We start from the raw sequence: 7,408 nt of genomic DNA on the forward strand, positions 1-7,408 counted from the left end.
ACCAGTAGACCACATGGTGGATGATCAAGTGTGCCTGGTGATTACCTTGGGAGGAACAACCAGTTCAATTTTTATCCTCAGCCTGAAGGACAAAGAGATGATGTACTGCATCGACCAATTGTGGGGTCTCGAGGACATGTGGCAATGTACAATCAAGATGGACGAGTCCAAGTCTATGGGCAGGCTCAGTATACCAGCTAGAAACCTCATCAAGGTCAAAAAAGGTCTCATAGTGGATTGTCGTACAAGAGTAAGAATGATGATGGAGTTGATAGTGGACAACACAACAACCATCGTCGTGATAATCATTGTACCCACGACAAAAATCAAGAAAATCCTCTAAACAATGCTAATCCTCCTAGGTCAGCCCGGTGTATGAGCCAACAAAACAGAAGAGCTCTAGGCGACTCTGTCTTCTAAAGGATGGGGCCCAGTACTGATCTTCGAGACGATTTGAATCGTAAAAGAGGAACCAAGATGGACACTTTGTCCCTCCGCCTAATAATTAGCCAATTAATGTGGAGAACTATATTCCGCAAAACAAAGATAACTTCGTACCTTTTAAAGCTCCAAGAGGGTAGCAGGTGACACAGGCCGGTTATCAGGTAGGTCAAGTAAATCCAGGGGTGCAAGTCCAATTGGTTCAACTTAAGAGCCTCATTCAAGGCTTGACCGGCCCAAAACTCACTGACTTGGAGCTTAATCAGATAGGAGGTTCAACATTCTCTACTCAGATCAATTCCTTTGATCTTTCGACCAAATTCAAGATGCCCACTTGGAAGATGTACATAGGGAAAGAGGATCTGTTCTCTCATATCAAGTATTTCGAGATACAAATGGACCTGCAAGGAGTAAAAGGTGATGTACGGTGTCAAATATTCCCTGCTACCTTGGTGGAGGCCGCCTAGTGTTACTGGCTCACCCTTTTAGGCAGTAAAACACCCGTGCGACACCTTGACTTCTCTAAGCCAAGGTTAGTCTTCCAACCATCCGAGTAATAATAGGATCAATTTTTGCACACACTTTTGTCTCTCGAACAACTTCTGCCGAGTCATGCTCCCAAGCATCCATGAGTGCATCCATGCATCGAGGCTCTATAGTTAAGATACTCACACTATCCATAGGTTCAGACTATGATAAGGCAAATCCCAACACCATCGCTCACCTAATCAATCGTGACCAAGGTAGAGTGTGGGGCAAGATGCCAACACCAAACTGACGTGTCAACGCTTCTAATCATGCCCAATTTGATATTATGTGAACAATCTTCCTCATCGCCCAAGGACTCCCATACGTCCATGGCCTAATCATCAAGGTACCATTCTTCCATGCATGTTGGTAGGCCGTCGAGACAAGCCACCAAACTAGTAGCATACGTTAGACTTTTGTCTCTTTCTAGCATGGTGCATCTGTCCCATGCGCGTATGCAGACTAGCCCACGATAAACTACCCATGTCATCTCGTGTTGAGACTCGTGGCCAAGGTGCACCACAACATTGTTGGAAATTATTTTACTATGATTTTAGATCTACTCACAAGTATGTTGTTTAACACCCTAAATATGAACTTTCTAAAACGATAAAATAAACACATGTAACGTTAAGAAAACCTTACATTGATGCAGCAGAATTAATGTCTCCTTCCACTTAGATCTCTAACCCTTGTATCCTTTCTGTCGCAGAGTATTATAAAGATCTGAGCCCGAATGTCCTTCTCTTTGAGTTTGATCCTTCACAGTCTTCCAATCTATGATTGAGTTACTTCTTGCTGTGTTTGTGGGCACTTACTCTTTCACTAGGGTCGAAATTTAGAAGAAGAAAAGAGAAGAGAGGGGTTTCGACCTATAGAAGAGAATAGGGAAGGCTCAGTTTTTCTGAAGAGAGAAATTTCTGTCAGATAACTAATGAATGTGTAATTTTGACTGAGCCATCACTTTCTATTTATAGGCAACTACTAGGTTTAGGTTAGGAATTATTTGGCATTAAAATAATGAAAATATCAATTTGAAAAAGTCAAACAAGTGGCCGGCCATGGTGTAGTTTATGGGCCCACTTGATTTTGCAGTTTTAACAAATTTTATTTCTATTTTCTCAAAAACGCCAATTTTCCAATTCTAACCATTTAAATGTCAAAACTAATTATTTAAAAACTAAAATACATTATTAAATAATATTGTCATTTAATTTAATTATTAACTAGACATATAAAGTCCATTAATAAATAAATAAACCTAGAATCTCTTTTCTTTACCATTTCACCCCTGCTTAATGAAAATTCACAAATTAGACATAGTCTAACTTTAGAATTATAATTGACTAATCACGAATCAATTATTGAGTCTTACAAGCAGAATGTTCTCAACTAGAATGGGGACCATGGATCTATATGCTGAGCTTCCAATAAGTGAACCGAATTTACCATGTAAATTCCTACTTATTAATTCTTCGTTGAATCCACTCCTAGAACTTAGAATTGCACTCTCAGACTTATATATAGAGCATATTATATGTTCCACGATATAGATATGCTATCTCATTTAACCATTGTTATAATCTTATTGTGATTTAAAGATCCTCTATATAGATGATCTACATCGAGATGGGATAATTTTACCGTTCTCACCCCTCAATGTATTTTGCCCCTTAAAACACTTAGCTACTCGTAAATGGTGTTTAGTGATCTAATAATTAGTCAGTTAAACAAGAGTTCATCCATTTACTTCTATTTGCTAAGCTCGAAGAGAATCATCACTTGACTTCTATACACCAGTAGAAGCTATAGATTCCATATTTATGTTCAGCACTCCCACTCAATCATACTATCATGTTCCCAAAATATACGTATCACCCTGACCCAAAAGTAGGCTTAACTAATAAATCAAAGAACATGAATAGTACTCTTGAGTTGAGCCCAAGCATATCAGGATTTAGATTCTTTTAATCTTAAGATCAACTACTGATATTGACTTGGAAAGATATATAACGGTAAGTTTGTAATATCTTAACTTAGTTGCAATATCGGTCCAGTCCAATGTATACTCCATACATTCGAAACTAGTATACTTTACTAATGTCCTGGAAAGAACATAACACTTACTCCAAGTGTAAGTACACATCATTGATGATTATCACATTAGTGTAAATCCAAAACACTGATGAAACATGGACTTAGTCTTTTGATTCATATGATCACAATCACATTACACTGTGTTGACGATACTGTAATTGTGAATAAACATATGATCTGGATTTAACTGATTTTGTGTGTAAATGTAATAAACATATTAAACCATTAGCATGTAAAATTCATGCAAACATCAATCACTTCAAATTTCTTATATTGATAACTAATCAGATTGTAAAGAGTTTTATTTAGGGCATAAAACCCAACAAACTCCCACTTGCACTAATATAAAAACAAAGTATGCAAATAGGTCAATCTGATGTCTTGATCTTCAGATCAAGTGTAGTATATTTGAATCCACCCAAACTTTTGGAAACTAGTTCATAAATACACTTATGAAACATCCTTTACTATATGCCTTACTCATCAAGGGATACTGAAATCTGTACTGTTTTAAAAGTACATCCGAATTAACAGAAGACATATCTCTCATATTTTAAAATATGTATTTGAGATAATACAGTGTATACTTTTCTTCAGTAATATAACTTTCTGGTATTTTCGAATTTACAAAGTTATAATTCTTCTCTGGTAGAGCTTGTATTATTATAGAATAACTCCTCCACCCCCAAAGTAAGCACCATCTCAAGAATTTCGAAAATGAGATGGTGAGATACAAGGACAACTGATACACAGTTCCTTAATATCTAACATATAGATCACTTTCATAAATCTTTCTTGAATATCTTCTAATGTTCACTATTTGATTACATCTCAGATAGCTCCCACTCAATAGCAGATGTCTAGTTAAATGATACTTTTAATCTCTTATTGTTTAGAGAGTTACCTAGTTGTGACTTTTATATTAGTCTGAAACTTTAAGTTAAGACTAAGTCATCAACATAGCAGACTAGTATTTGAAGTAAAAAATACATGCCAGAGATTAAGTAATCAAAATTAAGATACCATAAATTTTTATGAGGATTAAGAATTCTTGGTTCGAGTCATTCGAATAGACTGAACTAGAGTTCTTTATCTTATTCTCATAATTCTGATAAGTTATACCTATCCATGTGTATGGTTAGATTTGCTTTTCAGTAGTGTTCTTAAGTACCTATCACAAGTATCAACCTGATGAAGATGGGAATAGAATTTTAAAATTCTCCCACTCAATTAAGGTAGTGTGAAACTTTATCAAAGAACTTTTATAGGTATCAAACTTTTACTTACAATAGTAAAACGAAATGGAACATACAATCAAGATCAAGGATGTATATTGGTAATAGCTAAGTCATTATATTACTTCCATGTTTAAAGAAATTATGTGTTACATAGGGAATTGTGGAATAGACTCCACCCCTAAGTATATAGAGATTATGATCCACCCCTAAAGGTTGTAAAGATCATGATTCTCTAAGTGTGATAGAGTTTATGTGGAGTTGAATACTATCCAGAGTTCATTAGATATAAAAGATCGTTGAACTGCATAGTTTTCTTAACTTTTCTCCACCCCTATCAGATCAAAAGATCCTTTTATTAAACAAATTCTTAATAATTGTATTAGAATTAACAATTATTAATAAACATAGAAATAATTTCTAGTGTTTATTTAATAGAACTCTATGAAGAGTTGTAAATATTATAGAATTTGCATCAATAATAAAAACACTTACACATACAAACATATAAATATAATGTGGTAATAATTGATGAAGATAAAGTAAATGAAGTTCAATCTCATAAATTGCAATGGTTTGAATTCGAAAATAATAGAAACTTTATTAATAATAATAAAAAAAATGTATTGCAACAATATGAGAATAACAGGGATAAATATCCCTAACTAAAATTTGAAATCCAAATTGTCTTTAAACTAAAACAATTAATTCAAAATAGATTGAAGAGCTTCATCTTCATCTGGACAATTTCACCCTTGGTCCAGCTTTCCGATCAAACTCATCTGAGTTCAAGTAGCTTGGCCTATAAGAAGAAGAAAACAAATAAATAAAGTTAGTCCAGAATCATACCAATTGGATAATAATTCACTAAAACTCTTAAAGTTTATAAATAGAAAAACTTTGTTTTTTGCTAGAAGTTTAGGACATTGGGGTTTCCAATGACCTTTCTTATTGCAGTAGAAACACTTTCCTTTGAGTGTAGCATCACCAGAAGCAGCAGCCTTTTTGTGTTTCATGGCTTTTGCACGCTTCTTGGTGTTCTTCCACTTCTTCTTCGATTTGGGTTTCGAAGCAGAGGCAACATTTGCTTCAGGTTTTATCGTCCCATTACCATTCCCAGGATTGTGAGGTTTACTCCCTTTCTTCTTGGGTCCTCCAATCAAATTTTCATAAGTTTGAAGGTCATTGACTAACTCATGAAAGTCTATTTCCTTCTTATTCATGACATAATTTGATGTGTATGGTAGAAATGCTGGAGTCAGGCTATTCAAGATAAGGCTTACTTGAGTAGCGCTGTCCATTTTAGCACCATGATCCTGGGCTTCTTGGAAATAACTCGCCATGAGGAGAACATGGTCACGCACGTTTTGATGAGGTTCCATCCGTGCATTAATGTACTTTTTAGTCGCGTCGAAGCGAGACTGAAGTGATGCCTTACCGAATAGCTCATTTAACTTCGTCATAACTTCAGCAGCCTTTTCGGTTTTTGAAAACCGAGTTTTGAGGGTGTCTACCATGCTGGAAAGCATAAAGTATAGAGCTTTGTCATTTGCTTTCTGCCAGCGCTCATACTTTTCTTTCACAGCTTTGGATGCATTATCCCTAGGCACTTCAGGTGACGGCTCAGTTAAAACAAACAAGGCACTTTCTCCTATGAGAGCAATATTAATGTTCTCATTCCATTTAGGAAAGTTAGATCCATTCAACTTATTTTCAGTTAACAGTGATAACATGGGATTTATTATGATAATACAAGATACTACAAAATAACAGAAATCAACAAATAGAAATCAATAATGGTTTAACACAAAATCAATTCAGAAATTATAAGCACATACCAAGTAGGAATGATATGAGAAAATACCTAAAAAAGAATTCAATCCTAAATAATTTCCAAGGTTTTTCAACAAACTGATATCAGTGTCCCGTTTAGGCGAGAGTTAAAGCTACCATCTATTGTATAGAGTTGTCAGCTCATCTAAAATGTTAAACATTCTAGCAACCTTTTATTCGATCAAGATTGGATTCCAGCGTTGTCCCGTTTAGGCGAGAGTCAAGGCTAGTCTATCTTATGAGCTACTACCATTGTTTCGCAATTTGCAAGTCAAATATGGTCGCCACCATTAGGGTTATCTATACCATATAAAACACTTACAAACTACTTATCTTTCGAGATTAAACAGTGCGAAATTGCTAATGAACGTTCCTCCATTAGGGAGGATTACTCACTAAAACAAACGCGATGTAAAACCAACAATGGATATCGAATATCTTAATAATAATAAAGCTCATTCTTTAAAATGTATTTTCTTTATTATTCTAATAAATATATTCATTAAATTCGAATTTAGAATTAAAAAAAATTCAAAAATAAGAATTTAATATAATATTTATAAAATTATACTCAGATGGTGATTGAAATAAAATTAATTATTTCCATCTTTAGTAGTAATTTTAAAATATAAATATTAAGAAAATTAATTTAAGTTGTATTAATTTAAATTAATTAGCAACTTAAAAATTTCCATAAGAATATATTTATTGTATTCGAAAAATAAAGTATAAAACCATACAAAATTTTCGAAAAATTTAAATAATAAATTCTTAGAAAAGAAATACTTCAAGCAAAAATATCACTTATCTACATTTTCTTTTGACTAATTAATTCAATTTCTAATAATATATATTTTAAATTTCATTTATTTTAAATTAATCAATAGATGAAAAAATCATTGATTTAAGTTGGCCCAAGAATTAATTAAAATAAATAATTAATTTACAACTTAATCTATTTTTCAAGATAAATTAAAAAATTATTGCATAATTAAAATGCAATTTTCGAAATTGATCAATAAAATAAAGAAAAAATATATTTTGAAAATTATTTATATTTAAGTTGAAAAATTAAATTTCAACCTAAAAATAATTTTCTATTTAATTAAGTGTCATGAAAAATAAATATTTAAGTATCATGATAAGAATCAACTTAGATATTTAAATTTTCAATTTAATTAAATGTATTAAATTCAAGAAATAAATAATTAAGTGTAGAGAAGGCTTAATTATTAATTTCTAGTTTAATACTAGGAAAAATATACTTAAACAAA

Source organism: Cannabis sativa, chromosome X (genome assembly GCF_029168945.1).
Source record: "Cannabis sativa cultivar Pink pepper isolate KNU-18-1 chromosome X, ASM2916894v1, whole genome shotgun sequence".
Taxonomy (NCBI): Eukaryota; Viridiplantae; Streptophyta; class Magnoliopsida; order Rosales; family Cannabaceae; genus Cannabis; species Cannabis sativa.